Here is a 22,109-nt window from a genome sequence, read left to right on the forward strand (position 1 = left end):
CCTTACTCTGAATGTGTCAGCCATTAAACCGAAGCCTATTTATTTTCACCACTCGATGAATTGAAGAATAAACAATTAATCACAGATATTCCTTTCCTTCTTCTAACCCTTGATGAATGTTCTTGTATGCATGATGTCATTGACAGATATTTATTCCACTTCTGTAAATAGTGATGCATAAAAGTTTAACTGCAGATACATGCCTCTTTCACTCTTAATGCATAAAAATGTAATTGCCACACAGTGCTGAGAGATAATGGACTGCATCACTTTAGAACCTAAGTTACTCCCTGTTAGTTTCTTTGTTAGGAAGATTCATTAGCCCAAGTAACTATTGTTTTCGCCTAAACAATGGCAGTAGAGAAACAATGAAGAGCTTTTTACCCATCATACTATTAAAACTCTTTAGTGCCTTGGGGCTGGGGTTTGGTTGTTCATATTATATTCCCAATGTCTAAATCTCCCAACATAGATATTCACTAACTTGCTAAGTTTAATAGTCATAGGAATAGATTATTAGAAAGACTCATTCATTCATGCATGCATTCATTCATTCACTGATTAGAGAGTAGTCTACAGACCTGTCTAAAGTGACTCTTTCCAATCAGATCTCAAAGCCCCTCCAGTCTGGTTAATACGCTATTCTTCTTATGAGACTATTATTCCATGTCCAATATAATGTTTTCAATCCTTATATTATTTGTCTTTTCTGTCCTTTCTGTGATGTTTGATCATGGTGATGACTCTATTTTTGAAATTATTATATTTTCTTAAAGATATCACTTTTTTTCACTTGAGTTGTGTTTTTAGCCATCTTCTCAACCATAACTTCATCTACAACTTTTATGTATATTACTTTTTCCAGTTTTAAGCCACCTAATTCATTCTTCATATTCCATAAAAATAACTCTTCTAAAATGCAAATCTATTTATGTCACATTTTGCCTAAAGTATTTTAGTATTTTATTGTGTAGAAAAATTTCAGCATAGTATGCAAAACTCTTCATACTATGACTTCCATCATTATTCCCAAGATCATCTCCTTCCTATCTCATATATAAACTATACACTTCACAGAAAATTTATGGTACACACTGTGATTCCCCAAGTGAGCCCTGATTTCTTACCCCTTTTGACATATTCACTCCCTCTGTTGGACAGCTCCTTCTTTCTTTTCCACCATCAGAATGCTTATCCACCAAAGACAGTTCAGCTCAATTCTCTGGCAGAATAGTCACTCCTTAATCTTTCTTCTCTTGAAAATTTTTGCATAATTCAATGTTCCACTTTCTCACTACAGTTTCTGTAAAGACATACTTCCTTCACTAAATTATTTCAGAGTAGTGAGTACATTCTATCTATTCTTATATCCACAAAAGGTAGATTAGTACCTATCATATAATTATTACTTAGAAATTATTTATTGAAAGATTGAAGTAAAGAATAAAGCCAAGATAAGAAACTTCAGGATTTAGAGGCATGGTCAATTTATTAATTTCTTCTTCAACTCTAATTCTAATAGTGATGGAGAAAAGAGGATGTCTATTGAGAATATATATTTAGAAACAGAAATAATTTTTAAATTATGATTTATGAAAATAACATGAGTTCTTTGAAAGTGCCCCTTGTAAGTGATTTGTAAACAAAGGGAACATATGCACACATGTTATTTGTAAATATCTGGATACTTCCAGAAGTTCGTTTTTCTAAAACTAGTAAATTTGATAAAATATTGACTGAATGCCCTTTCAAGAAGTTTCTTCTCTCTAAAGTATCAAAGGAAGTAAGAGTAACATAGGCACATTGAAAATATTACTGCATGGGTCCCCTGGGTGACACAGTAGGTTAAGTGACTGCCTTTGGCTCAGGTCATGATGCCAGGGTCTTGGGATCAAGCCCCACATTGGAATTCCCACTCAGCAGGGAACCTGCTCCCTCTCCCTCTACTGGCTACTCTGCCTGCTGGTGCTTTCTCTCTCTGTGTCAAATAAATAAATAAATAAATAAATAAATAAATAAATAAATGGGTGGGGGGAGAAAATATTACTGCAAAGAAAAAGCAGTCCCTAACACTGGAGAGCCAGGAGATATTAATGAATCTTTGTGCTAGTTACCAATTAAATTCTTGAAATCAGATACTCTTAAGGAGGTGATGATAACAATTTACAACAAAATATCTTGAAAGGAAAGATGAAGCTACCACCAATGTTAATAAAATATTTAAGATGATTCAAAGAGAGGATACTTCTCAGTTTGGGTTGTTCCAGAATCACCTTTCCTGCATAAATGTGTATTCATTGGCCCCTTCCCCAAAACTCAATATTCCTTTCTCTTCAGTTTTTCACTAACCTCTCCTTTACATATTCTTTTCCAGTCACATTGACCTCTTTGCTGTTCCTCAGATCTGTTGGGCAAGCCTTTGATTTAGTAATTTTGCATTCTTCTCAAAGATATTTTACAAGACTTTCTTCAAATATCACCTTCTCAGTGAGCTATTTAAATTAAAACACATCTGTGGGGCGCCTGGGTGGCTCAGTGGGTTAAGCCTCTGCCTTCGGCTCGGGTCATGATCTCAGGGTCCTGGGATCGAGTCCCACATCGGGCTCTCTGCTCAGCGGGGAGCCTGCTTCCTCCTCTCTCTCTCTGCCTGCCTCTCTGCCTACTTGTGATCTCTCTCTGTCAAATAAATAAATAAAATCTTTAAAAAAAAATAAAAATAAATAAATAAATAAATAAAACACATCTGTTTCCTTTGATACAATTTTTTTCATAGTATTTTTTAACTTATGTCATCATCTTCTAAAGTTATCTATTTATTTATGTTTATTATCCCTCTATCTTATTATGTCATCTACAAACTTTTTTTTTTTTCCTTTTTGCTCTCTGATAGCTATTGCAATAGTACCTGGCTATTAGTAATAGTAAATGCTTAATAAATAAATGAATCTATTCAATAAAAATTTGTGAAGTTGGAAACTTTAAAAACCCTGACCTAGAGAGTAGCATATGAATACAAAGAATAGTAAGTTTTTAACAGGAAACAAAAAATAGTTGGAGCTGGAAGACTTGTTGATCCTTCTTATTATATTAGTTAAACTATTTCTTTTGCCTTGGAGTAAAAAGGATTCATCCTTTAATAAACACAAGGTTATCTGATCTGATGCTATTTTATGGGCAGAAGCGATTACAGCTGAGTTTTCCATAAAATTAGTAAAACATGTTTATGCTTGTATCTTAAGAATCTATGATCTGATACAATGAGAAAAGAATAGGATGATTTAATTGCTATTTATATAGTTATTTCTCTGACCCTATCACTACTTAAAATTTGGCTGCAAACGATAAATGGAACTTTATCTTGTCCATAGTACTACAGCTCTTGGCTCATTGGTGTGGCTTATAAAAATATTTTTCTCCTACATATTTGTCTCACATGGTGCTGCTTCTGGGACTAATAAGAATAGTAAGACTTAGCAGAATGGGCAACTAAGCAAGCAAATTAATATAATGAACACAATGAATCTTAAATTAACCTTTGTGATGGCAAAATGGCCAGAGTATGTTTACAAGTCAGATTAGAGATTGTGGATTTACTTAATCTTAAAAAGATTGTTGTGGAGCACACAAACTTTATAGTAGATGATGGATGGATGCATTGGTTAATAGATAGCTTTTTAAAATAACCAGTGTTTTATTTACTTATCTAAGGTGTAAATACAGTCACTGCCAGACCGTAAGTCTGACTTCTGTTCTCTAGACTCCCATTCAAATAATCTATTTTGCTATCTTAGGTCATGTTGCCTTACTCAGCACCATATTACAAACAATCATAAGAAAAAAAACTGAAATTTTGTCTGTTTTAACAGGTGGAATAAATATTTATCTACTTAGATTGAATTAATTATATTTAATTCTGCCTAGGTATCAGGAGATGAAGAGGACCTTTTATGAGATTTTCAAAATGATTTTTGCAAATAAAATAGTGTTAAGCAATGTATGGTATATGTAAATATTTGTAACTCAGACACTACAACCTTACCCTCTTAACTAGCTATTTAAGGCTAGCTATGCATAGCCTTAAATATTAAGAGATATGGAGAATGACTTGAGAAAGGAGTGATCAAATGTTCTCTTGACATAGATATGGTGATGTTATCGGAAAGAGAAATCAGAGGTATTATATATGAAATACATCAGTTCAGCATGCTATTTAATAATTGTATTTCTTTAAAACTTACTTGACTCTAGGGCACTCTGAGAATAACAGCTGATTTATTTTGTATTTCTTTAAGTCCTAGACCTCTAATCTTCCAACCTGGCACACATAGCAAAGAGAAACAGCAGCTAAAAAATGATAAGGGGATAGTACTGTGTGTATTTCAGAATAGAACCAGGGCAGGATAGAATGCATAAATCCTCAAGTCCTGTGGATTTGTAAAAGCAATGTGCAGTTCAAGAAGATTGTAGAATGCCACTATTTCTGTGCTCACCATAATTTTTTCCACATATACTTCTCACCCATTTTATTTTTTTTAATTAAAACTTCAAGGGATGGAAAAGTAAAAACCCAAATAAAGAATTATACATGGAATACATATAAAGCTTTGTGTATCCTTTTATTCTTTATTTATGGTGAAAATTAAGTTTGCAATTTAGGTGTTTTTGAAGAATGTTGTGTCCATAAATGAAACTGATTCTAAACTGTGAATCTCTGTATACATCTTGATAGAAAACTGGCCTCTCAAAGATACCCACACTCTAATTCCAGAACATAAAAATATGCTATATTACATGGAAAAGAGGAATCTGGGTTGGAGATGGAATTAAGTTTGCTATTCAGGTGACCATTAAATAGGAAGACTACCCTGGATTATCTACAATGGGCCGACTGTAATCACAGGGTTCCTAAAGTGGAAGACTGAGGTGGGAGTTAAGTCAGAGTGACCTTGTAAGAAGGAGTTGACCCACCATTGCTAGATTTGGAGATAGAAGGAGGGGCTACAGTGAGGGTATGCACTATGTCTCTAGCAGTTGGAAAATTCAAGCAAACAGATTCTTTCCTTAAGATTCCAGATAGAACGTTGCCCTGCTGACACTTTAGTCTTACCCTGGTAAAACTTCTGATCTACAGGACTGTAAGATAATAAATTTGTATTGTGTTAAGCCACAAAGTTTGTGATGATTTGTTATAGCAGTGATAGAAAACTCACATTACACCTTTAATAAGTGTATTGCTATTACATTAAGTTTCATGGGTTAGTTTACTTAAATTTTTTAATGACCCTTCAGAATTTTATTTAGTTTTCCTGTTCTACAAAGAGAGGCAGATTTTTGGTATACATATTTCAGGTAATAACTTTACATATAACACAGATAAAATAAAGTGCCAAATACATTTTCAAATCTACCTTATATTCCACTCAAGAAACATTGACCAGTAACAATGATTTTGAATGTTACTATCATTAAAATAATATTCTGAGAAAGTTTCAGTAACCTCTGTCTTCATGAAAAAATGATCAAAATAAAAACAAAAGTCTAAAAACTTACTACATTGAAATTTTGCTTTACAAAATGAAGACATTTTTTATGAGCCCTTTGGTAATCATCTACTTCCTACTATGTAAATGTTTCTCTAAGAATTTAGTTTTTATGTAGGGGAATATATATTTCATATTAGTGTATGGAATTTCTCCTACTTTACTTGGACTATTGTAAAAAGTTTTTGAAAATTTTTATTTTCACAACGAATTCTGGAGCCTATGGTTCCACAAGCTTGATTCCATATTTCTCCCTGTTCAGTGAAAAATTTATAACGTGGATTCAACTGTAAATTTTGCAGCATACTGCAATGGGCTATATGGTACCTCTTACTACATCTATTAATTTCCAAGAATATTTTTCTTCAGCCATAATTTATAAAAGCTGCTGTATTATTTATTACCCACTCTCTATCAATCATCTAGTTTAGGAGTGTTTATTGCTAGGTTTATTTGAATGAGGGAAAAAGAAAGGCAATAAGTCCTTTGGGTATTAATGTGAGGTTTGTGGGAGGATGTATTATTCCCCTCAAAGAAAGCTGACATTTGATGGTTGACTTGCATAAGTGCAATGGGATACTGTGGTTCAAATGATTGGTTAAATACATAAACTTGCTAATAAGGTTAACCTACAAGGATCAAAGTAACATGTGCTTAAGGCCCAAACTCCCCACTCTTTTTTAAAATTTAACTGAAGTGATCCTCCAAAGAACTCAAAAATTCATTTGCTCCACAAAACACAGTTTCCTGTGAATAGCCATTAACGAATGTTGGTAAGAACCTGGTACATTTAGATGAAATATTAATCTGGAAATTATCCGTAACTGCAAACTAGACACTAATCTTCAATTACATAAAGGGAGAATTTTAGAAACATTAAGAAAATTATTCTATAGCAAGGAAATACATGAAGGAAATCATGTCTCAGTCAAGATGGTCTTCAACTGTAAGGCCCCACCTTTATGTTATCTTTATGTAAATTTAGATAATTAGTTTTGAGTATGGACTTGAACTGCTTATTAAGGTTAGTACTCTTTTCTCACAGAGTGAGGCATTATGAGAGATATCAGATGATCCAGTGCTTTGGGTCTATAAACTAGAAATTAATCCATTGAATGTGAAAGAACAGCCTCCAAAGGCAAAGCTCTTCTTTTTTACACCGATAATTAATTAACTATGCAATTATGAGGCTTATCACCAACATTTTTAAACTGCTGATATTCAGGACCAAAAATATGCCAAACTGTATTTACATTTTTATTACCTTTTTCTCAAGTTTTTCCACTTGTATTAGAATGACATTAGAAAGACATGTTGCAATCAACTCGTTCATTGGAAAGTACTTGAAATAGGAGATAGACATACACTTTAGTCTTAGGAAATAGAGTTGGTTGTTAGTTTGTTAATTATTATCTGCTCCCCATCCTACGTCTCTCAATTTGGGAACTTGTCCATTTGATTTATAAGTCATCAGGCTCAATCCCATTAATTGAGATCTTCTGGAGTATACAACACTCCTTATATGTATCCAGCAAATCATTTTCAAGTATATCAGTGCATTTTTCAGGGTCTTTGAAAACAATTTGCTATGCTTTTGCCAAAATCACCATTTGCTCAAGAATTTTTAGAAATAAAATTCTTCTTTTGTCGTGTATAAAAATACTTGAGATTAGTTAGTTTTCTCTCTTCTTTCCACCTTTCTTTAAACAAATGATGTAAGGGCTTGTTAAAGGCATGAATAAGAATCACAATTTAAATTTAGTTTAAATATAGCACACCTAAAGTTAAGTTGGTTGAGGATTGTGAGGGACATCTACTTAAAATATAGACTCTATTCTATTTACAGAACTTACAGCAAGATTTTTTTAAATGACTATTCTTAGTGACTCTCCTACTATGTTGCCTATTAGTTTTCTTAACGTAGTGTAATCATAATAACATTCACAGCATTCTTTTATATAACACAGAATCCATATTTACCTTCTAAATTTTATGATATGTATTTGTTTTGATTTTGAACTTTAAAGATATCTTTCTTCATTAATTTTTATTCTCAAGAATTTTTAGAAATAAAATTCTTCTTTTGTCGTGTATAAAAATACTTGAGATTAGTTAGTTTTTTGTTAAAGATATTTAACAAAATATCTTCATTTCATGTTAAAGATATATTACTTTTATAAAAGTTGGAGCTAAAACATATCTTTTCTGTGAACCACAAAATAGAAAGAGGCTTAAAATGCATACTTCTATTTTTATCAGTGTATATTGCATTACTCACAGGAGCTTAAGGCACACATTTTCAACTGGCTGTCAAATACTAATCCTGACAATATCCTTGTAATTTGTTATGTTGCTTAATTAAAATGGCAATTAAGTCTTATTCACTGCTCATAGCACTAGGGATAAAAATAAGACAAAACACCTCTTTTTGAATGAATGTGCACTCTTATGTTGGCTATGATTATTAATCTAGTGAATTCCTTTGAAAGTAATCTGCTTTCAGCTCCTTCTCAGAGTGTTGTAGATATAATAGAATTTTATATTTATATTGTACATTGTAATTTTCATACCACTCTTAAACACATTTTATTATAGCCTTCCAATAATCATACACAAAGAACTTACTAGTAAATTCTGGGTTATCATCCAATAAACATTTGAAGAGACTGAATATTCAATAAGAGTGCATGATATTCTCCATGCAAGGAGACTTTTTTGGCAAGTGAAAAATCAGAATTATAAGTAGGGTTTCTTGCTTCAATTATTCCAATATTTTTCTATGAAACTATCCTTACGTAAGAGAAAGAAAAAAAAAATACCTTTCAGTAAAACCTACTAGAAGAGGATGATGTTGGAGGGGTACCAGGGTGGCTCAGTTGGTTAAGCCTCTGATTCTTGGTTTCTGCTTAGGTCATGATCTCATGGGTTGAGATGGAGCCCTGCCTTGGGCTCTGCACTCAGTGGGGACTCTGCTTGATATTCTCTCCCTCTGCCCCCCACTCTCTCTCTCAAACAAATAAATAAGTCCTTTTTTGTTTTGTTTTTAATGAGGATGATGGAAGAAATATGCAGTCATTATAGTCATGATAAAATCAAGGAATACTACGCAAGGCTGTGTAGTAAATACATGACTGGAGAGTCATCAATTAATTAGCTATCTGGCATTCAGCAAGTGCTCAAATATAAAATCTTCTATTTTCTCACCCCTAAAATTGAAGCATTGCTTCAACAATCCCTACCCGATATGAAATTCTAATGGATCAGAAGCAGAACTAATTGAGTCTCAGATATTACTTTTATTTGGGAAATCAGATGTTTGGTCAATAATATCAGCAGTACTTATAATGACTTATCATTGTGCACTTAGAACATGGCAGGAGCATGTTAAGGCTTTAGATGCATAGATGAGGTCACATTATTATCTCTATTTTATATGTGAAGAAAATAAAAAGACTTCAAGGTTAGGTAACTGATCCCCAAATCATTTAGCTAGTAAGTAAGTTATATGAAGCTGGAATTTGAAACCAGGTTTTTTTTTTTACTCTGAAGATTCTTTTTTTTTTTTTTTTTAAGATCCTGCTTTCAACTTAAATATCTTTTTTTTTTTTCTTTTTGAAGACTAGCCTTAAGTTTCTTAGGCTTAATGTTACTTAGTTAAAAAAAAAAAAATCAATTTATCAAGCAGGTGGATTTATTTTAATCTGTTAATGATTTAAAATAAAAATTTCAAATAATTCAAAATGTGCATTTTCATTTTCTATTATTTATCTGTGCCTCACTATTGGCTTTAAGTTAATTTAATTTATGTCAGGACATATTTTTAAATAGCAGAATGCTTACTATTTCAATTTTGCATTGGCAATTTGACCTTGTTCACACATAATTTTTTATAAATGGACCTCAAAAAGAATGTATATAGCTTGCAATAACATATAGTGAGAACATTGTTGTTACTAATGGGTGTGTCATGTTTATCTACTGCTTATCATTTTTTTAAGCTAGTAGATCTATTTTTTTGGAACAGTTTTAGATTTCTAGAATAATTGAGAAGATAGTACAAAGAGTTCTCATATGTTTTCATACAGTTTCCTCTGTTATTAACACCTTGCTTCCTCTGTTATAACCACCTTAGGGTGGTTCATTTGTTGCAATAAATGAACAAATATCCACACCTTATTATTTAATAAATCCACAGTTTACGTCTCAGTCTTTGTGCTATAGTGTACTATTGGTTTTAATAAATAGATAATGTCATTCACCATTACAGTATCATACTGCATAGTTTTACCCTAAAATTTTCCTCTGCTTCACTATTTATCCTTACTCCTCTCACTCTGAACCCTTAGTAACCATTAATCATTTTACTGTCTCTACAGTTTTGCTTTTTCCAGAATGTCATGTAATTAGAATCATGCCCTATATAACCGTTTCAGGGTTTCTTCTTTTACTTACCAATAAGCGTGCCTTTTTCTGACTTGATAGCTAATCTCTTTTTATTAGGAATAGTACTTCACTGTATGAATGTACCACAGTTTATCCATTAACTTATTGATAATATCTTGGTTGCATTAATGGTTTTGGTGTCATTTTTTTATAAAACTGTTGCAAACATTTGTGTGTAGGTTTTTGTGCAGACTTAATTTTTTAAAAATTTTTTTAAAGATTTTATTTATTTATTTAACAGAGAGAGGGAGATCACAGTAGGCAGAGAGGCAGGCAGAGAGAGAGGGGGAAACAGGCTCCCCACTGAGCGGAGAGCCCGATGCGGGGCTCGATTCCAGGACCCTGAGATCGTGACCTGAGCTGAAGGCAGAGGCTTACTGAGCCACTCAGGCGCCCCCAGACTTAAATTTTTAATTAAATGGGGTAAATACCTAAGAGCATGACTCCTGAGCACATGGTAAGACTATGTTTAGTCTTGGAAGAGACTATCAGTCTTTCCAAAATGGATATACCATTTGACATTCACATCAGCAATGAATGAGTGCTCCCGTTGCTCCACATCCACTCTAGCATTTCATATTGTCAGGTTTTTGTTTTGCTTTTAATTTTAGCCATCCAATAGGTGTGTGGTGGTATCTTGTTTTAATTTGCAATTCATTAATGATATAATTTTAAATATCTTTTCATATGTTTATTTGACATCTGGGCATCTTCCTTGGTGAGGAATCTGTTCAGATCCTTGCCTCTAAAAAATAGTTTTTCTCCTTGTTGGTTTTGAAGAATTCTTTGTATATTTTGGATACAAGTCCTATATCAGATATGTATTATTTTATATTTTCCTCAGTCTGTGGCTTTTAACTCTCTTAAGATAATAACATTTCTAATGAAAGCATTACTAGATACTTTGCATATCTCAATAAAAATGGCATCACTACCATCTTTTGGATGTCATTTAAATAACTTCTCCATTGATGAAAGTAATATAAAAAAGAACCACAAATTACAGGTTTCATAAAATCACTGTCTGCCATGTTGTAACAATTTTTATCCCAAAGATTTATGATAAAAATTTATGATATCAGCAAGAAGGATATATATATATATGTATTGGATACATGTATGTATAAATGTATTTTATATTATTATAAGATATAGTATATATAAATATTTTGAAATATACATATTATATGAAAAGAATGGTTAGTTACAAATTTTATTACATATTACATACTGATATTAAATGTATATCATACAGCATCTGCTCAACAGTTGTTTGAGAACCAAGAACAGCGTTCAAAGCACTACTATAAATTTAAGCTGTCTTTCCAGTTAGTCCTCTGTTAAAATGAAAGTATTTTATTCATTTCTTAAAATGAAAGTATGCAGAGGTATGTATAGCTTTGATTCCTATATTTCCCAATTTCCAATTAATTTGAAAGTATTGAGAAAAAATTGTAAATAGTTATTGCTCCTCATAACATATTTGATGGTTAAGTTCTCTGGCTACTGAGGTAAATTCTTGGGTCCATGTTTCACCACTTGACAGCTGAATGACCTTAAACAAGTTACTTAACTTCTCTGTGCTTCAAGTTCCTTCATGGGTAGAATGACGATATAAATAGTATGTGATTTATAGATTGTTGTAAGGATTACAGTAAAGTGTAAGGATTGCAGAAAGTGTTCATATTTTGCACTCAGTGCTAATAATCTTATTTATGTAGTTGTCAAAAAGTTTTATGTAATGTAATATAAAATACAAGATATACTGAATATTGGAGAAAATACTTGATAATTCAAAAATATCATATATGTTTGGAAGTAAAAGAATTTTAAAGTCTCATCTTATTTATTTAAGGGGTATTTTTCCAACTGTAAAATTTATTTCTTTGGTATATATTGAGATGAATATGTCAATAAGAATTTATAGATAGATACAGAGAAGTAGATACATAATCCTTAAATGCACATAAAGCAAATAATTTTATTATATCAATTGTTATGATTCATAAAACAAACATGGGGGATACCATGGCTATGTATAGGTAGAAATTTGGAATCTAGGGTGTCAGACATCTCTCAGGCATATACAAATAGGTACTTAGAGAGCTTGTGTTTGTCATTTGAGGAGGAAAGAAAATGGCGATTGAATGAAGAATTGGGGAGAACAGTGTCCAATTATCTCTCCTCTGTGAGACCAAATTGACAGGTTTTGAGCACACAGAAAAGGGAAGCCAGAAAATGATGCTTTGAAGCTGTTTTCAGGGATATATAAATTTTTAAACCCATAAAATTATAACATCCAGTGTTATCAAAAGAGACGAAACATGTCTAATTTAAAGTTGGGCTCTTACTTTCCCACAGAGACTGGGAGAGTGGTAGCTATCTCCTGTATTGCACTTCAAAGAGACTGTTCTCTGGTCCTTGAGAAGGACATTTCCTGGGTTGTAAAACTGGCTAGAGTCTGGGAGAATTTACACACATATCAAAAGGGAAAAAAATAATTTATGGTTACAAGTTTTCTAATATAAATGTTCTTAAAAACAACAACAAAACAAAAACAAACAAACAAACAAAAATGGAGATCAGAGGCCCAGAGAGGAAGAAGCCTATCTAAAACTTAGTCAAGCTGAAGTGAACTTGAGGGTATCTTGGTCAGACCTGAGATTCTGCCCTTGCACAAAATACATTAGTCTGGTCATCAGCCAAATCATGACACACAATACATCAACTCTAGCTCACTCAAACTTCTCTGCCTGCAGCTTTCCATTCCTTTGTGTAAACTTGTACATCAATAGCTGAAACTTGAATGGTGGGCTAAAGACTTCAGCATCACCTGGGACCTTGTAAGAACAAAGGAATCTCTGACTCCTCCTGTGATTCATTGATCTGCACTTTAACAAGTTCCCCTGGGGGGTTCCTTTGCTCCCTAAGGTTTGAGAAGCACTACTAGGCATTGTTTGTCTCTCTCCCACTCATCCCTGTTAATTTTTTTTCTATTAGCTCCAATTCCACAGGCACTTGGCCTCAGACTTTATAAGGTTATGACTAGTTAGTCTAGTAAGTGACAACAACATTGTGTATCGATAGGGAATAATTCATTCATGAGAGCAGAAGAGCAACTGACTTCTTGCAATCAATGTGATTTTTTCTTTTTTCCTGATGGGGTTAAACAACGACAAGAAGTGCTCTATTCCTCATCATTGTTTAATTCAATTGAAAAAAAAATCAAGTTAGTTAACAGGTGAAAATATATTTTGTACAACTACTTAACCTTTACTAAGCAGGTGTGCACTCCATCTATTGGGAGAGGGCCCTACATTCATATATTTTGATCAGAATGGATAAAATAGTGCATGTTACCATGGCAACAAAAAGAATAAGATGTTTTCTGTTTAGTACAGGTATCTTTCTTCTTTTCCTTTCTTTTCCTCCTCCTTCTGGCTTCCCCCTTCCCCATGCCTTCCTCCACCTTCTTCTTCTGTTCTCTGTAGCTTTTAGATTAAGATTTCTGGTGAATATTTTTGCATTTATGTTTATTTTTATTTCTTAAAATAACATAATATTTAACTTACCTTTATTAATAATGAGATTTATTTCTTTATGTGCCAGGCCATTTGAGACATTGAGAAACATTTAATGAAGTAGAAAGCTTTTCCTAGCAAGTGTTGGGGAGAGGGTTGATTGACCTTGTAATCAAAGAATCTGCCTCTGGTTGGGTGCATGAGCTTTTGAACCACTTACTCACTATATGATTCAGTTTTCTCATTCATAAAGTCAGGAGCTCTAGAAGGAAGGTGTTGTCAATGTAGTTTCTAGATTAATAGTTCTATTTTTTTCATGAATATGAATCTCTTCACCCTTCACCCTTTGTGTTCTAAGTGGTTTCTTTGTACCTTCCACATTTTTTTTTTTTTACCAGTATCTTTTACAACTTGTATGGGCTAGACTAAAGATTGGCAAATATTTTTGTTGATATACCTGACATATAGCATGCAATGTTTTGTTTAGTACTTTCAACAATTCCTTAGACACTCTAATATTATAAACTTAGATCAGGTATACAGATATTGAATGAAGTTGCTACAAAGCAATTTCACTTCTACATACAAAAGTATGTATCTTTCAAATAATCATATGATCTAAAACAAATGAATAAACAAAACACATGTGTCACACTAAGCGTAATATGAGGGAGGAGGAATCTAACCTTGAAGGAGAAAAGTCACTAAGGCAAGTATATCAGTTAAACAGTTTATAGTAGGTTGAATAAGCGCTACCCAAAAAAGTGAAGTTCTCATATCTGGAGTTTGTAAATATGACATTATTTGGAAAAAGAAGCTTTGCCGATATAATTAAATTATGGATTCAGAGATGAGGAGATTACCGTAGATTATCTGGGTGAGCTCTAATTGTCATCACATGTACCTTATAAGAGAGAGACAAAAGGAAATAACACAGACACAGAGGAGAAAGAAATCTGAACTTAAAGGCAGAGACAAGAGTGATGTGGCCACAAGCCCAGGAATGCCAGAAAGTAAGAGACAAAGTGGATTCTTTGTTAGAGCAATCCAGGGAAGGACAGTCCTGTTGAATTTCAGATTTGTAGCTTCCAGAATAGTGAGAGAACAAATTTCTGTTGTTTTATGCTACCAATTTGTGAAGATTAAGTACAGTAGTCTCAGGAAATTAATACAGGTTTCAGTATTAGCAGTAAATCTTTTATAAAAGTAAATTTCCCTTCCCCCACCACCAAAAAAGTAAGCGGAAAATATTCAAGTCAAAAAACAGTACTATATTCACTGAATCTGAAGCATACTACTTTTAAAATAGTAATTTCAACCCTGAAATATCATCTACTACCTCATAATTTCATGGAGTAGAGTACAAGAATACTAGTAGGAAATTGGGACAAAATTGAAACTGCAAACTTCTTGCACTCATTCTCAAGTCATCTACTTCTTTACTAGAAGTAGCTATGGACAAGTTTTAGCAAAAGGACTTTACATAGAGGTAATTTGTTTTCCTTTTCTTCTAATTAGCATAATGAGAATGCAGATTTCTGTTTGCTGCAGAATTCTCACTGTCCTAGCACACAGACCTTCACAGGCTCTTTATGAGAACAGTAGTATTGTAAGCATGGATTCTGTGCTTATAACACAGCTAGCAAATGGTTAATGAATCTGTCATATCATTAAATCTTCTCAACAGCACTGGGAAGGAAGTTTACTTTTGAAATCTGTTTAGGAAATGAAAAAGTAGACCTAAAACATTTACATAACTTATCCCAAATCATACAACAGTTAAGTACTGGTACCATATTTCAAATCTAGTAGTTAAGGTTTCATAATACACTTTCTTAACCACTATGATGTATAGAAAACACTCGACAGTAGAAGGTCTACAACATGCTTTTGTTGTTGGAACAAGACTGATATGATTTCAAAACTCTGGAAAACTGTTTTGAAATACACCACGGGCACTCTTTAAGAAGAAAACACTGAGGGGCACCTGGCCAACTCAGTCAGTTAAGTATCTACCTCTGGCTCGGGTCATGATCCCAGGGTCCTGAGATTGAGCCCCACATCCCCCTCCCTGCTCAGCAGGGAGTCTGTTTCTCCTTCTCCCTCTGCTTGTGCACTCTTTCTCTCACATGCTCTCTCTCAAATAAATAAATGAAATCTTTAAAAAAAAAAGAAGAAAACACTGAAATGATACTGCCCATTAATATACATATGAATTAAATATTAAATGATTCTCCCTATTTGATTTTTAACTGGGGGCTTGTAGTATCTTTTCCTCTATATCTCTGATATAGAAGAATGAAAGCCTCATTCATTTAACAAATAGTAAGTATTCATTTAACATTCATTAACATTCATTTAACATTCATTCATTTAACAAATAGTAAGTATTTTTGGTTATAGTGTGAAGAATCTTGCTAGTAAGAATTTAGATATGAATGTGACAGTATGGATACAAAGTCTAGTTTGTTGAACTTCACATATTCTTTTGCCATATTTTAAACTCGTCAACATCTGAATCTAGTTGTTTTTTTCTTACATGGTTTCTGATGTCTGGAAATTGAGAAAATAATGAACATTTTTCTAGGTGAGGCCCAGATATAACCCAAAGGTCAAGTAACAAAGCTTCTTTACTGGATACATCTAAGATGTTGGTCAATGACTGGATCTTCCATGAATTTCACATTCTGAGTTTTCTTTCGGTTACCATTCCTCAGAGGGACCATTTTAAAACATATTAAAAGGGGCACTTGGGTAGCTCAGTCTGTTAAGCACCTGTCTTTGGCTCAGGTCATGATATCAGGGTCCTGGATCAAGCCCCACATTGGGCTCCCTGCTCAATTGGGAGCCTGCTTCTGCTTCTCCCCACTCATTATCTGCCTGTCTTTCAAATAAATAAATAAAATATTTTAAAAAGTTAAAAAATAAAACCTTTCACAAAATCATTCCTCAGGCTTTGCCTTGAATCAATTTTTATTCTGAGATTCATTTACTTTAGGTGTCTTAGACTAAACCTTTCTTTCCTTCATCCCTAAGCCTATTTATCCTGGGCTTACTATATTTTATATATAGTAATATATCAATATATGAATATATTCAAATTTTAATACGGATATTAAAATAAAATAGTATATTTTATATACTTTATGGTGTCTATTCATCATATATTACCAATAGGACCATTCAAAAATATAAATTTATAATTGTGAAGTGACTATGTTTACATATAAATATCATTTACCTGTGTATATAAATGCTATTATAATTCTAATGCACACATATCTAAAATGACCCTTTAGCCCCATTGTCTTAGCATGCCATTTTAGAAGGTTTTTTTGTTTGTTTGTTTTTGTTTTTTTTTAAGATTTTATTTATTTATTTGACAGAGAGAGATCACAAGTAGATGGAGAGGCAGTCAGAGAGAGAGAGGGAAGCAGGTGCCCTGCTGAGCAGAGAGCCCGATGCGGGACTCCATCCTAGGACCCTGAGATCATGACCTGAGCCAAAGGCAGCGGCTTAACCCACTGAGCCACCCAGGCGCCCCTACCACTTTAGAAGTTTAAGTATCCATGACCAATGACTTCTTAGTTCCCATCTATCAAATAGATATATTCTTTTAATGTCTTTCTGGGATCCTTCTAAGGGCAAAGTTGCTTTGCACGTTATGTATATCAAACCTAACCTTTGTCAGTCTTCTGTTCCAGCTACTACTTTTTGCTGTCCATCTTAGCCTCTGTGTTCTCTTGTTCTGTCTGCCCACATGGATGTCATCTGCACAAAGCTACTCCTGCCAACTTTCTTCTTGAGCTGACTTCAAAACAGCATTGTGGCAAAGACTGCTAGTCAGTCCCTAAGTAACTGTTTTCCTTCACTCTCAGTGCAATAAAATCTTCAATTACTAGCAGAACCATATGGCTGTCCATAAAGACAGCCCTAGCTTCCCTTTAAACTATGTATGGCCATGGAACTAAGTTTTGGCTAATAGGAAGTAAGTCTAAGTGATATATTCAAAGCATACTTTATAACTTTCCTATCCAATTTCTTCCTTCCCTTTTGAACCTAATTAAACTGTGGAAGAACTAAAGAACTATTTGGATCAAGTATACAGAGGCTATCTCCAAAAGAGAGCAAAATTACAGAATTTTTGTTTAATTATGTTTGAAGTCACCATCCAATCTCTAGACTGCTTATGTTATTGCATAAGTAAGAAATTAACAGTTACAGGTATCCCTTGCTTTTTGAAAGTTTGTGTTATACCACTTTGCTTTTATGAAAGACTTACATTAGTACCTGTTTTTGATAACCAAAAGAAATCCATAGAATTTTACTTTTATCCCCCCCAAAAAACAACAACAACAACAAGGTGAAAAGCAGAAAGAGCATTGTTCATTTGTTTTATAATGAACTATTATAGCAGCAGCATGCACCCACACTAACTCCTTCTCCAGGACCTATACTCAGCATCTCAGCATCAAGCCACCATAGCTTTGAATTGTATCTGTAAGCATATGTGTTTTATGTTGATTGATTTTGTGTATATTTTAGGAAAATGCATCCTAAAGTATTAGAAAAGATTAAGAAAGCTTATGTTTTGGGTCTAGGAACACTCAAAAATGTTTCCATATAAATTAATGGTAATTACTTATTTGCTTTATGCCATATTGGCTTAGGAAAGTAGTCATAGAAACACTGTACTTATCAGATAGCAGGGGAAATTTGCACCTTGTTCAAAAACATTGCTATTTTGGTTCCTGTTTGGGTAATGGATCCAATATTCCAATAATGCCACTAATCTACATTGGTCTCCCACACATTAAGTGTTGTTCTTCACCTTCTGCCTCTGGATTCCTAGTTCTCTCTATGAGATTCTCTGTGTGATTCATACTGATCCTGACACTCTCTTCAGGACATCTTCATGGGACTGAGGAGCTGATTGTGACCTCCACTGCTCTTCTTGTTCTCCATCTGTTTAGAAGGAAGTAAAGAGTACAGAGATTCCCAAAGATTCCATGCAGCGCTAGTGGCAAAGGTTCTTTTAGTATTGTTACACACTGGTTTCTCTCCGTAGACTTTTAAGAAATTAGTGTCTAGACAAGGAGGAGTCAAGTACAAAGTCCATTTTTGTACTTTCAGAAATTGCTAACAGTCTTGTTGCTGGTTTAATACATAAGGCAACACTCTTTATTTCCTTTCTTTTTTTTTTTTTTTTAAAGATTTTATTTACTTATTTTAGAGAAAGAGAGGGCATGTGAGAGAGAGCAAGAGCAAGGAGGGGACAGAAAGAAAGGGAGAAGCAGACTTCCTGCTGAGAAGGGAGCCTGACAAGAGCCTTGATCCCAGGACCCCAGGATCATGTTCTGACTCAAAGGTAGACATTTAACCGACTGAGCCACTCTGCTTCCCCAAATCACCTCCCTCTTCTCCTCCCTCTCTTTCTTTAAGATCCTCTCCATTATCTAATTTTCATAGGGCATATTCGAATTCCTTCTAAATGACATGTTTATTATCTAAACTTTGTGGAAATTTGATCTTGTAATCCCTACAAGTCAGGAAATATGGCTGAACACCATAAATAGGAGGGTTATTTACTATTTACACATCAGCTACATGCGAGTCTCTGAAATACCTGAGCTGAGAAGACCCTGATTGCCATCTTTTTTTTTGAGAAATTATTATTCATCCCAGGCTGCCAATGGTAGTATATGTTACACTGTTAGAATTCGAAATCACCAAGTTACTTTTTCTATCAACGATATTTTATAAATACATAATACATCCAGTTTCTAATTCTAGGTCTGCTACTTACTATAGATATTTCTTTGAACAAGTCACCTAATCTAAATCTCAGTTTCACATTCGACAAAATGAAGATATTAGCCTTGCTTATTTCACAGGGTTGTTGTGAGGATAAAATGGGGAAAAAATATTTATGAGAGGAGTTTGTGAACTGTGAAAAAAAATCATACACATTTAAAGATTTATTATAGAATCAAAACTTCTTGCCTTTTATAATTATATAATGGCAACTTTCTTTTTTATCTGCTTATTGAATTCCAATTTAAATGCTTCACTTTAGAGTATGTTAAACCAATTAGCATGTCAGTAATTATATATTTTATGTTCTGAGTAATTATTCATTCCTTTAATAAACATTAACATTTACTATGTTATAGGTATAATAAGATAAATGAGTTTATATTCTTTAAGGATCTTAAGTTCCAGTGGGGTATAAAATTGGAACAGAAATAGAAAAGTGCATGCAAGTTGAGACACTCAATGACAGACTTAAATGTAGGATGCTTTTAAAATATACAGATTTTAGAGGCATTTTGACATATTGCAGAAAGTTGTGAAGATCCCCAAGTGAGGAAAGAAGTGTCCTGGTTAATAATAGTACTGATCCAAGTAACTTGGATATAAATGCATCTAGCTAGAAAAAGTGAGTACGTTATAGTATTTACATAATTGAATGTTCCAGGGATGAACTTGTTTTAGTCACAATTAGAGTAGAAGCAAACTAACAAAATACTCTCAGGACTCTCTACCTCTGCAGCTTTCTTTTGCATTGATTTTATTCTTTAAGATTTCCCTCTGCAGTGTACGAGGTGACTACTGGTGGTTCTAGGCATATATACTCATTACAGTTGAAGATATTAAAAAAGGGAAAATTTTCTTATGACTAGCTCCAGCAAAGACAGTTTGGATTACATGACCAATCAGGAGTGATTATTATAGGTAAAGGCATGAGGTCTCTCTGACTACCCAGCCTGAGTACTATGCCCTGGTTGTTGAATCATACGTTAAGGAGAGCTTCTTCAAATGGAAAAGGATTAATTACCACAAAATATTTTATGTATGTATTTATGTATATAGGTATGTAGTTGTTTGCTTAATGTCTTAACACAGCTTTGACCATGGATTTTGTTCATTTGTTTATTTCTCCATACCTGTATGTTTCACAGTGCCTGATACATGGGAAAGCCTTACTCAATATTTGTCTAATGAATGAAGTAAAGGCACAGAATCACCCAATATGAAGAAAGGAATTGAAGTTTACATCAAGACTAATAAATTTAGCTGTATATTTGCCTATAATTTTCTTTATATTCTATATCCAAACTCAGAATTCCTTTTGAAATCTTTTATTAAAAGCTCTACTAGTGTCAATATATCTGTTGAATAATTAATATTTTCTACTTTAATTTATAATGATATTTATGTTTTAGCAGCAGTTAGTTAAATAAGTTAAAAATTCTCAAAATCATAGAGCTTCATGTGTCTATCTCTTCAGCAAAAACAGTTTAACTAGCTTGTAGAAGTTCTGGATTAAGCAATCTATTAAGTTGATCAGCAAAAACTTGTCCTATTTTATGATAAAAATTGTCAAATATTAATAATTTTGTATGGCTCAACATTCTGCCTTCATAAGGTTGGTTTCATCCCAAGGCAAGCTTCGCACGTGATATGTCCTTCCTCATTTTTCTCATTTAGAAAGAAATGCCTAGCTGTATTAGTTTCTTGAGACTACCCTAACAAAATATCAGACTGTGTCACTTAAGCAACTAAATGTATTCTCTTACATTTTGTACCCTAGAAATCTGAGGTCAAAATGTTAGCCATATTGGTCCCCAAGATGAAGTCAGACATAATGAAAATGGGGATAGGAGAAGGATGCTGTGGAGGCAAAAGAAATTATTCATGGTTCTTCTCTAAAAATTTTAATGTAGTAATCACGAATCTAGCTAGAGTAGGAAAAATGAGTTCTGGCATAATTTGGGGGATTTCTGAATGGCTGATATTTATAATTTTTCCTGTCTTATTTAATTTTTTGAGATTAAAAAAAAAAACTATATATATTTTGGGCACCTAGGTAGCTCAGTCAGTTAAGTGTCTGCCTTCTGCTCATGATATCCCAAGTTCCTCAGTTTGAGTCCTCCATTGAGGGGGGGGGGGTCCCTGCTCAGCAGGGAGTCCTCCCTCCCCACTCTGACCCTCCACCCCTGCCCCGGCTCATGTCCTCACTCTTGCATGCTCTCTCTCTCAAATAAATAAATAAAGTATTTCTAAAAATCATGTATTTTTGCTTCAGGGTTTTATAAGCAAGAATTATTTAATATTTATTTATTTTGTACGTATCAGACCTTAAAAGTAGAAAACAAAGGAAAATTCTGTTTGACTCTGATCATGAGTGGATTCCAGAGGGGCAGGAAAAAATTATTTTTAGTCAAATGGGACAAAGGAAATATAATAGAAAGAGAAGTGTGGGCCCATTGGGATAGTTGTCCAAATGTCTACATTCAAGGGAGCATAGAGAATTCTGATAATTCTCCTTAGAATCAGTATCTATATTATATTTTAAAGGCTTATAGTTGAGAACACTGAAGATATTTCCTGGTGATCCATTACACTTAAAGTAGTGAGTGTCACAAGAGGAGTCTTCCCACTGTAAAGCAAACTAGTGATAGGGATATAATATTTGTGTAGATTATCCAGATCTCTAAGTTGAGGTTTGTTGCTCAGTTCTAAAACACGTTCAAAACTGAAGTAGTTATCAAAGACCTGAATCTAGCCTTTCAGAATTAATGGCCACACAGCAGGGGATGGA

This window comes from Mustela lutreola, chromosome 8 (genome assembly GCF_030435805.1).
Source record: "Mustela lutreola isolate mMusLut2 chromosome 8, mMusLut2.pri, whole genome shotgun sequence".
NCBI lineage: Eukaryota > Metazoa > Chordata > Mammalia > Carnivora > Mustelidae > Mustela > Mustela lutreola.